Source organism: Panthera onca, chromosome A2 (assembly GCF_046562875.1).
Source record: "Panthera onca isolate mPanOnc1 chromosome A2, mPanOnc1 haplotype 2, whole genome shotgun sequence".
Lineage (NCBI taxonomy): Eukaryota > Metazoa > Chordata > Mammalia > Carnivora > Felidae > Panthera > Panthera onca.
In genome coordinates this window covers 101,855,299-101,868,286 of record NC_138340.1, presented here as the reverse complement: position 1 = coordinate 101,868,286, position 12,988 = coordinate 101,855,299, and the positions used below count along the sequence as shown (strand labels likewise).

At 40.4% G+C, this 12,988-nt stretch overlaps 1 long non-coding RNA gene across 1 annotated transcript in view; it reads right to left on the bottom strand.

The window, feature by feature from the left end:
• LOC132679885 (uncharacterized) overlaps positions 1–12,988 on the bottom strand; it is an 89,846-nt gene that overhangs the window by 22,955 nt on the left and 53,903 nt on the right. Inside the window, exon 2 of the long non-coding RNA XR_009610382.3 lies at positions 5,798–5,913. This is a non-coding gene — a long non-coding RNA (uncharacterized LOC132679885). The remainder of the gene's footprint in view (positions 1–5,797; positions 5,914–12,988) is intronic.

The following is a 12,988-nucleotide window of genomic DNA, read 5'->3' as shown; positions in this document are numbered from 1 at the left end:
TTCTGAAGCTTCTGGCTCCAAGCTGCCCCCAACATAAATTAGGCCTATTTAATCATACCACCCGCTTCCTGATTACACCCAATCACGTGAGCAGCATTTCAGACGGTGTGCAGGGAGAGTTATGCCATAATATGGGGGATTCTGTTATTAACATAAGCTAACCAGATCTTTTCTGGCTGAGGAAAAAGAAAAGATCTCTCTGGTCTCAGTGGAAAAGATTTAATTTGTCTTCAGAAACACATCCTGTAACTAAGTGGAAAGGTCTGTTGCGCCTGTAAGAGGATGCCAAGTGCACAATCTGTAACGAGAAACCTCTACAATTTACCCATAACAACGCAAAGCGAAGACACAGCTCCTGACTTCTAGAGACTTTCTTTGGCTCCACACACAGAAAAAGACCCCAGAGGAATGAATGCTTCTGTTTCCAGACTAAAATATAATAAAAATCCTACTACCAGTAAATTTTAAAAAGAAGTTCTCTGCAACAAACAGTGAGAATTCCTCTCAGTGTAAAAAGTACATGCCTGTTGGTGCACATACCTGACTGAGGTAATATGAATGAAATTATGTCCTTACTCTGTGTGGATCATAAAACCAAAATAGGATAAAATTCACAGTTTTGGGGGAATAGGGGAAGATGCAAAAAGATGCCTTAAAGCCTCATCTGTTAGTATTTCCTCATCTTCTGGAAGAGAGAAGGTTAAATTCTCATACAGCTTCTAGACAGTACTTACAAATGCATTCAGAAAATAAAGCAGATGTTGGCAGCAAGAATAAAAATATGAACAAATGGGAACTATTACAGAACTTTATAATCTGCATCCACACATGAACTATTACTTCAATTATTGAAAAAAGTGCAGTCCAAACAAATTCTCAGGCCATGCATTCTCAGGCACCTTGCAAAGTCGCTGTCCAAAGATAGCACACAGGAAGTTAAATCTTGAGAGAGTCTTTTTTGTTTTACTGATTTTATCACACCACCTAATTATAAAATTTTCCAGTTCAAGGGGAAAAAAATATTTCAAAAGAAAAAAATATATTTTTAAGCTGTTAACCGATTAGAAATAGGATAGCAGATTAAAGAATAAAAATTGATAAAAGAACTTTAATATTATGCTAACTCTGTACACATTGGTGCTGAGAAAAGGAATTGCAGAAGCCTGCATGGGTCATAAAAATTAATTAGAGACTTTATTTACATAAAACATTACCATCTAGGCAGATATGACAAGAGATTGTTATGGAGCAGTGTGTGTGTGTGTGTGTGTGTGTGTGTGTGTGTGTGTTCACTCATTGCTCACAGAAACAGAAGTCCAGGTACAAATGTAGGCACATCATACATGTATTGGCTTACACAACAAGCCAGATTATATTCTTTTGTACTGTCAACGAAATGCAGTTCTACTCAATTCAATGCCATTATGGTAGGAAAAGGGTTTCTACATCCAGTAAGAAAAAAAAGAGAGAGAGAAATGAAACATTTGAAGAGAAGAAAGTATAGTCATATGACAAGACCAAGCAGCTTCAGAAGCAATGTGTCTTACATAAAACAAAGTAGATGATTTCTTGTCTTGTGCAAAACCTTAAAGGAGCCTTATGATTGTTTATCGTCTTCCCCACAGAGGTATATGGGTGGCAACTGAATTGTAATTGTTTGTTCTTCCTACTCATTGCATTGCTATTGCCCCGACCTTCACCTTTCAAGTCCTATAGCTGTTCAAGTTAAAATCCCATTTCATTGTTATTACAGTTCTCTCTGGTGGGCATGTGGATAAGTGATAAGAAGGGTGAGAGGGATGTAGGGAAAAGCTAGAAACCAAATAGCAAAGCCTAATTAAAAGTGCCTCATAAAGACATAATCTTTGACAAGTGATTGAGTTCAGAGTCTCTCCTAACCCTGTCTTCCTTTGTACCACACAATGGCACCTTGAGCATGGCATTGAGGCTCCGTCCAATGGCAGACAGAGGGGAGAGAGGAGACATGTGCGGGCAACAATGAGCAGGAGTGTTGGTTTTGAACTGAGAGTGTCAGGCTGCTGACAGACTGAAGCCTGACACAAAGCTGGCAAATGACAAAGCGAGGGAGCTGGTAATGAGACGCTGTTTGCACCCGTAAATGGGCACCCAGTAAAGAGACATGAAGGAAAGGTCACCAGGTGGAATGCATGAATGACAGACCCCAAGGAGGTAAAAGTCACCTGCCCTGAGAGGCATCTGCGTGCAAGGCAAGCAGCAGTGTTGAGCTGGGAAAGTGGGGATGCCCTGCAGGGCCTGACTTCCCACAGCTGTGGCCACAAGGCAGGGTTCAGGATTCCTCAGGCAGCTGCGACAGGAGACAAACCTTGACACATACAGGCCTCCAGCGTCCTGTGTAAGGACTCAGCACCGCTCCTGGGAGCCCACAGTGGGTGGGGATTAGCATTTTGACAGTCCTCGGTATTGGGGATTAAACTGCACTTGACACTTCCTGACAGGACTGTAAGGTACAGTGGATGTGGTCAGGATTCCCAAGAAGCTTGGCAGGCCACACAGTTTCAGAAGGCAGGTAACAGCTAGAGGAAACTCATCAAGCAGGAAACCTGAAAGGACTCATAGGGGTCTCTAAGGTTATTGTAACCTGGGTTGCAAAAGGAAAAGCCCCTGCAATCTGAGGCAAACATCTGAGAAACATGTCTCAACAGAATTGTTCACAGTGCAATGCTCAAATATCAGCGGGCGTTTGCACCAGAAGACAGAGCATCCTCTACTCCTGTCACACTGTCTGTATACGCTCTTCCACTTGGGAAAGTCAGTCACTTTGCATCTACAGGAGGGCTGCGTCAAACAGGCCTCCCAGCCTTCTCTTTGGGTGTCCATTCTTGATAGACATCAAAGGCAACATGAGTACAAACAGCCTGACAGCTCTATTAACACAAAGGAAACAATTCGTAACTGGTTCAAAGTATTGAAAACAACTCGGTTTGTAAAATCTGTATTTCAGACAACATTCCAGAAAACAAAATTTTTAAAAAATACATTGTGAGAGTATTAGATACTAGTACATATGGAATGAAGGCTGTGGGTTTTTTTTGTTTTTTTTGTTTTTTTATTTTTTAAATATTTTTTTTTAACGTTTATTTATTTTGGAGACAGAGAGAGACAGAGCATGAACGGGGGAGGGTCAGAGAGAAAGGGAGACACAGAATCCGAAACAGGCTCCAGGCTCTGAGCTGTCAGCACAGAGCCCGACGCGGGGCTCGAACTCACGGACCGCGAGATCATGACCTGAGCCGAAGTCAGCCGCTTAACCGACTGAGCCACCCAGGCGCCCCGAAGGCTGTGTTTTTTAACATTCTTTATAAATTCTTTTTTTTTCTAATGCACTCTGAGTCAACTCCATAAAGTTGGCCTGTTACACTTTATTCTTTCAAATACCACTCCTCTAATAATGGCTTCTATTGAAGACCTGCATGGATTGTTAAGAACTGTCACCATAAAAATATCATCTCCTGGTCTTTGATATTTTCTAAAGTAAAAGAGCAATTAGAATGTAACTCTGGTTTAAGTTTAGCTGGATTCCAATCCAATTAGCTTTATAAATTAATAACTCTTCATATTTTAACAGTAAGTGATGTTGTTTAATTAGTCAGTTTACTGTTTCCAGTCTTAGTTCAGAATTTCACATTCTGATGAGTTACAGAGTTTTAATTGAGTGGGTGAACACTCATCCAGAAAACTGTGCTAAAACTTCTGTCAGAACACTGTGGTAACATTAAGATTCCCAGGTGTAACAAAATTACAATAATCTATCTCTAGAATTCATAGTATTTATAGCAGGAGTCACAAATAAGCTGCCTAGGGATATTCTAGGCCTGCAGACAGGTTTTTTTTTTCTTTTTCTTTCTTTCCTTCTTCCTATCTTTCTTTCTTTCTGTTTTTTAATGTTTATTTTTATTTTTGAGAGAGATAGAGAGAGAAAAAAAAAACCACGAATGAGGGAGGGGCAGAGAGTGGGGGACAGAGGATCCGAAGCAGGCTCTGTGCTGACAGCAGCAAGCCTGATGCAGGGCTCAAAGTCACATGAATTGAGCCAAAGCTGGATGCTCAACTGACTGAGCACCCAGGCACCCTCTCTATCTTTCTTTCTTTCTTTCTTTCCTCCCCAGAAATAAATAAATAAATATATATATATATATATATATATATATATATATATATATATATACACACACACACACACACACACACGCACATGCACACACACACACACACACACACACACAGATATATAGAGATTAGTTAGCATCACCCCAAGTTAAAGTCATGTAGATTGCACATTGTTAAGGGCAGAAGCTTCAGAGTTGAACAGCAGCTGCCCCCCACCCCCTTGAATGGCTTACATGCTCTTCCATTCTTTTCCATTCTTACTAGGTCTATGTCATTTACTTGCTTTAAGTACCTGGCTCCTGTGAGCAGGCACTCACATTTGTCACTACCTATTCACATACAGGGTCATGCAATGTTTGTCTCACCTTAAGGCTTTATCTTTCTTAGAATTTTCTACATCTTTACAGTAGAAATTCTGCAACTGGGTTCTGCAATAACTTTCTCCCCTTTTTTCACCAAGCACATTGGAAATAAAATCAGTTCACCAAATATTAGGATATAAAAGGAATTAAGACCAGCATCAGCAAATGCTTTAGTGCCAACAGGCATCAAAATGTCCAACATCATCTATGACGTGGCCTAAAGATTTAAGGATAGAAGGTGTTATCAAAAGGAAAAGGAAGCAAATGTGACATCCAGGAAAGAAGGGAAAAAAGAAAATACCTGAGTGAGGATAAAGAGAGAAGCAAACACAAGGAGAGAAAGGCACTGTGTCCCTCTGGTAGAGAGACACCCACAGTGCCACCCACGACTCTCTCAGGGGCAGCTCAGCGGCCCAGATAACACCAGTTACCTACCCAAGATTAAAGCAACATATTAGAATAAAATTTCTCAGGGAGGAGGAGGAAGAGAAGGAGGATTTTATCTGCTAGGTAACAATGTTATGCAATCACTTGCAAAATGAGTAGAGATAAACCATTTGTTCCAAACAAATCCACTAAAGAAAAGTAGTTCTCCTTGAAATGTGTTCATTTCTCTCAAGGTTTTGCTGGTTTGAGTCTTAGGTAAGCCCACATACTAGTCAGTAATAGACACTAATCTCATCATCTCCTAGACCAACCACACTGGTGACCAAAAAAAAAAAAAAAGCTCATTTCATTATTTCAGCTTATTCCCAATATTTAATAATAGGAGACATTTTGAGGGCACTAACAGGGTTACTTGTCAGGAACTCCTTTTACATAAGGATAAAAACACGCCAGGAGTGACACTTGAAATTGATCATCCTTTTAGCCATTCTGTCAGGCTTCCGAAAATTAATGAGTGGGCTGCAGAAGGGAAGTGGCTTACCAGAACATCGCACAAATTTGCTGATCCTGACTTGTTGAAATTCTGCTTACCTAATGCAAAGCTAAACACCTCACTTCTCCACAGTGTTCACATCCTACCCAAGTCTCCTCCTGGGCTTCCTCCATATTCCCTGTCACTCCCTCCTCAGGCAGTCACAGTGAAATACAAAAGAGAGCAGCAAAAGTCACTCTCTTCAGCTAACGGAATGACACAAGGGATACTTTTCACACTTAAACTACAAAATCACTGTACTTATGCAAAAGTCAAGATTCCAAATGTCGTATGACATGTATTCAACAATACTAACTGCATGAATATGGTGTTCAAATCACTACCTGAGATGCAGTAAGAAACTTACCTGGCTGAGGAAATATCTTGATCAGGAAGCTGTTTCTCCCATGGCAAGGTTTACTTCTGCACTCTGTAGGAAAGACTTCTGCCATTTTCCAAGTATGAGAAACTCAGTTGCAGGAGCTGTGGAAAGAAACAATATTCTCTGTCCTTAAAATACTATAATTTACTGAGCTAGAGAAAAAACATAAACTGAAAAAAAGTTAAGTATAACTTAAGGCATTCTCCAAGTTATGGCAATTGAATAATAAACACTCCACACATATTTCTCACATTCACTTCCCCCTATAAACCCTAGGTCCTGGCTAAGCCCCTTTAGTCACAGAGCTGTATCAGACAACACTGCCATCTAGTGGGCCTTTGAGGAAACTATCAGAACCCGCATTTATGAAGTTGTTTTCCTTCTTGCTAACTAAAGCACTTAACAGGGCCCCAAAGTTATCTTCCGAATACTCCTGGACTTGAATTTCAGCTCTACCACTTAGCTCTGCAAACTTGAGAAGTTACTCTTGTGCCTCAGTTTCCACCTCTGTAAAATAAGCAAAATCATAGTACTTGCCTTGCAGGAATTTTGTGAAAAGTAAATGAATTAGCACTTGTAAGGGACTTAAAACAGTACCTGGAACACATGAAGCTCTAAGATTTTATTTTATTGCCAATATTACAATAATATTTTCTGATGATGCTTTTTAAATATTTGTACTTAGTCCATACTTTGGGATAAATAGACTTTGTTGCTTGGCTTGGAGCCATAACTACCACAGATGACATTGTTGAAATTAGAAAAAAATGTTTAGATTTTTAAAAATATTCTTAAACTTTCAGACAAGATCTTGGTTATAAATTAATAACCATCTGTTCACATTAACTTCACAGAAGCTAAGGAACCACTGAGAGGGAAGTGAAGATGATTGGCTGCAGATGACATTAGAAAAGAATAATTTCCTGAAGCATTTGTTTGGGGTTTTGTTAAATTTAGAAATATTGAGAAGCAGAGAATAGAAAAAAGGAGGATACATTCCAAGTGATGAAAATAGCATGTGCAAAATCTTAGAGGAATGAGCAAATGGAAAGCTTACAATTCAGATAAAGCTCTGCTTAAAAAAAAAAAGGATACCTTGGCAATTAAATTTATTTTAATGGCTCTTGAATATATAAAAAAAAAGAGTGTATAAACTCTTTTTCTTACAGTCTAGAACATAATACTGCTGTCTTAAAACCCAAACTGTGATCTAGATCCAAAAAAGAAAGTGGAGTGTATTGTCAACATCCTTTTTCCATCACAGTATTTAAAGTGGATGAAAATTGAACATATTAAAAGAGATTTGCCCTCCATTTTTCACACTGCTCTAAACTGAGCATGAACTGATGCAGGGAATCTGAACAGTGGGGGTGGGTGGCAAAAAGCGTGTGTATTCATGACAGCAATCAGAATCAGATGCTTAATTTATGGACTCATAGCACATAAAAGGAAAAAATTCAAGCATTTACTGTAGCTGCTGCTGATTACTGACTATTCATTAAAAAGGTATTTGGCTAGTGCCAATGTAACCCCAATGTTCTTTGTAAAGAAAAAGTCTATCATGCAGTTTTCCTATAAATTATGCAGTTCCCTGTTCATTCTTCTTCAAAAACCCATGTCCTGCTTCATAACAAAGAGCTGTTTAAAGGTTCTTACAGCCTAGGGATTGTGGCTAAAATACTGAAATCACACAATTAAAGGGAAGAAAAAACTAAATTAAGCCTCCTAAAAGGTACACTGCCCAAGTTAATGCTCCCCTTGTGCCTGGGTGAAACTCACTCTGACAAGTGGGGCTAAAATGTGTTCTGGTAATTGCCTCCTTCCCCAGCACAGCTGAGCAATTGCTCTGCAACTTTGCCCTCCCAGCACATACTCATAGAATTATGATGATATGATCCCAAAATGATACCTAGACCCAAAGAGCAGTGTCTTGTAAATCCTGCAGTTAAGAAGAATAGGAAAGATTACCAAGACAACTCAGTTTTCAGCCTACTAGCATCTTTGGCTTTCACCCAGAAGGGAAAGAAACACATCCAGAATACCATCAGCACTTATGCCTTATCTTCTCTCTCTAGACAACAGTCCACACAGCCAAACACAATCCATCCACATGTTTTGGCTGCTCAGTGTCTATTCCAATTGCAAGAGCTGGAGAACATAAGAAATGGCTTTCTGGATCAGACAAATAGCTTATATCATCAGGCCATCCATGAGAAGATATGTTCATCCTCCCTGATACCAATCTCAAAAGCAGGAAGGTTGACTCTAGATTTCTTTTCCTTAATAAAGCTAGTATGCATATAATATTGCCCCTTTTCTCCCTAAATCCTTCCTGACTTCATACGCATTTTCAGTTTTTACCGACCTCTTAAAGTTCCAAAAGCTTATAAGACCTGTTATGATAAATAATGTTTTATTTGCTTGCCTTAAAATAGCCTCTTTTTAGGGGCATGTGGGTGGCTCAGTTGACTGAGTGTTCAACTCTTGATTTCAGCTCAGGTCATGATCTCAGGATCATGGGATTGAGCCCCACATCAGGCTCCATGCTAAGTGTGAAGTCTGCTTAAGATTCTCTCTCTCTCTCTCTCTCTCTCTCTCTCTCTCTCTCTCTCTCTCTCCCCACCCCGCCCCTCTCCCCCACTTACTCTCTCTCTCTCTCTAAACACACACAAAAAAACAAAAAACTCTTTACTGATGGCTGGCACAGTGGTAAGCACACAGATGTTTCAAGAAAAGTACATGCCAACTCGAACTAACTGGATTGGAAATATGCAAGTTCTGACCCTAAAAGTAAATGCACCACCTGACTGGCTCCCCTTGACTGGATGCTTCAGGACGCCAACCTGAGTTTTTGACTTCGAAGGGGAGACAAGCACTTGATATCTGGGTCTCTTGATTTTTTAATATTGATTTCAAAAGAGATGAGACAGGATTTTCAGTGATTCCACTAGCTTAGGGAAGTGGTTCTCAATGATAAAGCTGACTGAATTTCTTACAACATGGCACAAAGCCATCTGGAAAATAAATGGGCAGGTCTTGCTTCAATGTATTCCAACCTCACTCCTATGAAAAGCAAGTGTATCATAATCTCTTCACCAATTCTTTTATCTTCAGTAGCTGTCAAGCCCTCCACATGTCCTGCTGCTCATTATTGAGAATTTCTCCTTACTTTCTATGACCAATCAAGGAATATTTAAACTCAGAGAAGGGATTTGGGGTAGGTCATTTATAACTGTGAAACTTTGGAAGATTGTTAGAGAGACAAATTCTAAGACTACCATGGGAAAGTCACCAGAATTCCCAGACTAAATTATGTCTATCCCCAAGCCAAACCATCTGTCACCAACTAAGTGTTGAACTGCATGTATATGAGCCAATATTCAGGTTTAAAGTCATCTATGTTATAATAGTTTTCACTCTATAAGAATGTATACTGTACAGACTCACTACTGTCTTATTTAATAGCTTAGTTAAGAGGAAAACTCATAATGCTACAAGCATGCCTTGATAACATTGATTTTTTCTCCTTCCTAAAATATCCCATCCAATTCAATCCCTGAACAATAAGATACCAGCTACTTCTGGCTCAGAAATATAGACAACATTTGACACTAATGTTCATTTTCCCTCTGCTGTAGTCACAGCTTATCGCTCCTATTTGATGGTAGGTAGACCCACTGTGTTGACTTATTCTGTTACTTATGTGACAAAGGCTGACCCACCAAGGTCAGTGTTTGGGTGTCATCCATCATGTTGCCAACACGTCTGCCATGATTGATGGGGATGATGTACTACAGGGTCTCTGACTTCTGTTACTGTCTCATTTTCTCCTCTCCACCACACTGGGACTAGAGATCTCAGGTACTGTGGCATCTCATCTAATGGTCCTCTGATTACAATGGCTCAAGAACTGGCCTGCTTTTACAGAGCAGTGGGAGACAGAGTAGGGTAGGACTAGCGTTCTTTTTTTTTTTTAATTTTTTTTTTTTAACGTTTATTTATTTTTGAGACAGAGAGAGACAGAGCATGAATGGGGGAGGGTCAGAGAGAGAGGGAGACACAGAATCTGAAACAGGCTCCAGGCTCTGAGCAGTCAGCACAGAGCCCGACGCGGGGCTCGAACTCACATACCGCGAGATCGTGACCTGAGCCGAAGTCGGACGCTTAACTGACTGAGCCACCCAGGCGCCCCTAGCGTTCTTGTTCACTCAATAAGTGTGCTGATGTGTAGGACCTAGGGCAAGAACTCACACTGAGTTGTAATCCTTGGGTATAAATGTGGATGATATTTACCCCAATCCATAGCCCTAATAAATAAACACATCCCAAACATTAAAGCCTGGATGATGTCAACAAGCCCATTAAAGTCATCTTAAATTTTTAGCAAAGTTAGCAATAGATCAGTGAATTTTATAGCTAGAAAAATGAAAACAAAAAGGAGTAATCTTGTTTTTGTAGATAATATGCAATCTTAGAGACATGATTAAAATCCTAACCCGAGGTCAACAGACACAATACTCTTGATTTTCAAGCCTCTCCTCCCGGCAAAGCTGACAGCTCCAACACAGGCCAGAGCACAGAAGTCGATTATGGGGAAAATGCAACTGGACTGTGTGTACACTTCCTCTTCATCGTCTTCTCCCTTTAATCAATAGCACACCGAGTCTCCAGTTTCTATTGAATTAGGTTTACAAAGCTTTTTTGTTCTCACCTGTCGCTAAGAAAAATCATTCATGGCATCCTGGATCTGAACTAGCGGAGACTGCATGAATCAAAAAGGTAAAAACGTTCCCTCCCTCGGGAGGCCGCCAGCTGTCTCATTGATTCAGCGCTGCTCTTGGCTGATTTGGAGGCTACCCTGGCACCAGTTCCAGAGAGCACCGTATAATAAGGTACCACAATGCAAACTGTTACCAGGGAGAAACAGAACATCTGGTCTGGAACAAAGGCAAAGTCCATTGCTAAGAAGCAGCCTGGCCTTTGGCGTCCAAGCATGAATATGCTGGGGCCAGTCACCTGAAAGAGGGGGCTCCTGGGGCCAAATGCATGAAGATAACATAAAAACCATAAGGAAAAAGAATTTCTGAGAGAGAAATAACGTATTATTTTCGCACCATTTTTGTCTAAATGTAAAATGATAGTATTAAGTGGGATGCTCTAAGAGCTATTTTTTTTTAATTCAACCAAAAACAATGGTAAAAACTGAAATTTTAAAAGGCAGAAATCAGTGTATTTGTGTCTTTCGTCTGCATGTGTGTGTTTAATGGCTGGAAGCTTCCCTTGGTATCCTGCTGTTGTAAGCAGAGCTAATGATTGGCCTCTGTTCTGTAGAAATATTTTAGCTGCCAAGGACCTATTGATGTGGGCAGGGAGTCTGAGGAGAGTAAGAAGCAGCAGCAGTAGTGACGCCTACCCTCTGCCTTCTATCACGCTGTGCAGCTCCTCCCGGAGCTTCAGAGTCTGAGGCTATCCGGGTGGCTTTACAAACCATTGTTGTTTTTGTTGTTTAAGTACTAAATAACACCTCAGAAAAGGAGAAGAATTTGACTTCCAACTGCTTTAAAATCCAGTTTAAAAAAAAGAAAAAGTGCTTACCCTGTTGACAAAGCCCCTGTCAGAGTGAGAGTCATTATACTCTACATAAGGTTTGTGTACTTCATTTCTTTCTAAAGCCATCTGTCTGAATTTAATTCACTGATAATTTTATCAGGCTCCCCATGCTTTGCCTGAAACCTCTCCATTGCATTTTTTATTCTTCACAGATGTTAACTCCTTGAGTGACAGTTTCAATGCAGTTAGAATTTTGATGAAGATACATATCCTCTCTGAAGGATCTCTCTCGTATAGACGACTTGTTTCGATGCTGTACCAGCGGTTGTGCTTTCCAACAAAAGTTGTGCTTCTCCTGGGCAGAGCCAACCTACGAGCAGAACTGTATCTAGGACATTGCCAAAGAAGTCACCAGCAGTAGTGCCATCCCGGGCACACTCGACACCCATCATTTCAGATGCCTTTTTGGAAACTGGAAATCGGAATACATCTTATGGGGATAATTCCAATCTTTCTCCCTACCTGATTAGAGCATTTAATGTTATCTTTGAGAAATGCAGACCATTAAAAGATACCATAGGGGCACCCGGGTGGCTCAGTAGGTTGAGTGTCCAACTTCGGCTCAAGTCATGATCTTGCAGTTTGTGAGTTCGAGCCCCATGTTGGGCTCTATGCTGACCACTCAGAACCTGGAGCCTTCAGATTTTGTGCCTCCCTCTCTCACTGCCCCTCCCCCACTCATGCTCTGTCTCTCTCTTTCTCTCTCAAAAAGAAACATTAAAAAAATACTATAGATCTATTTAGAAAATTAACTTTTTGAAGGGATTGTTTCTGTTTTGTTTTGTTTTTTTTTTAAAGAGAATCCATCTAAATGCACTTTTAGGTTGTACATAAGTAGTTTATCTCAAGTATGTTATCTAATCATTTTGAGGATAGTCTATTTTTAGTTTCCAGATTAATTTGAGAAAAAGGTCTTTGTACAGTTGATGTCACAGTCTGCTTTTAATTTTGTCCAATAAGCATTTCTAAGCATCTTTGCTGAGCAAGGTATGATGCTGGGCACTACAGGAGGTGGATAGGAAGGTTCACAAAACATCTGCTCCCTAGGCTCTTGTGGCCCAGCAGAGAAGATGAGACACAAAGCAGACTGTGAGCAGTACAAAGTGCTGCACAAACACAGGAAAGAGAGAGATTTATTTAACCAGAAACATGGGCGCAGACTTCAGAAAAGAGATCAATTTTCACTTGGGCCCTGAAAACTGGCTAGGACTTTGAGGAGGAGAGATGAGAGGTTCCCAGATACTGGGAACTCCATTTATAAGGGCATGGATGCAAAACAGTATGGAACAAGTTCTAGAACACAAAGGTCACCAGTCTGACTGGATCAGGGGGTGAATGAGGGAAGAACCCAGACACAAAGTTAGAGATATAAGGTAGAGCTGTGATTTGGAGAAAGAAATGTGCCACTGGTGCCAAAAGTGTCTGAGCAAGAATAAGACCTAAAGATAATGGAGTCCTCTGCAGGATGAATGAGGAGGAAAGATATTAAAGACAGGGAAATGTTAGATGTGTTGTCATCAGGAGGGCAAAGAAGGTCCAGGTTTAGGGCAGGTGCAGTTGGAATGA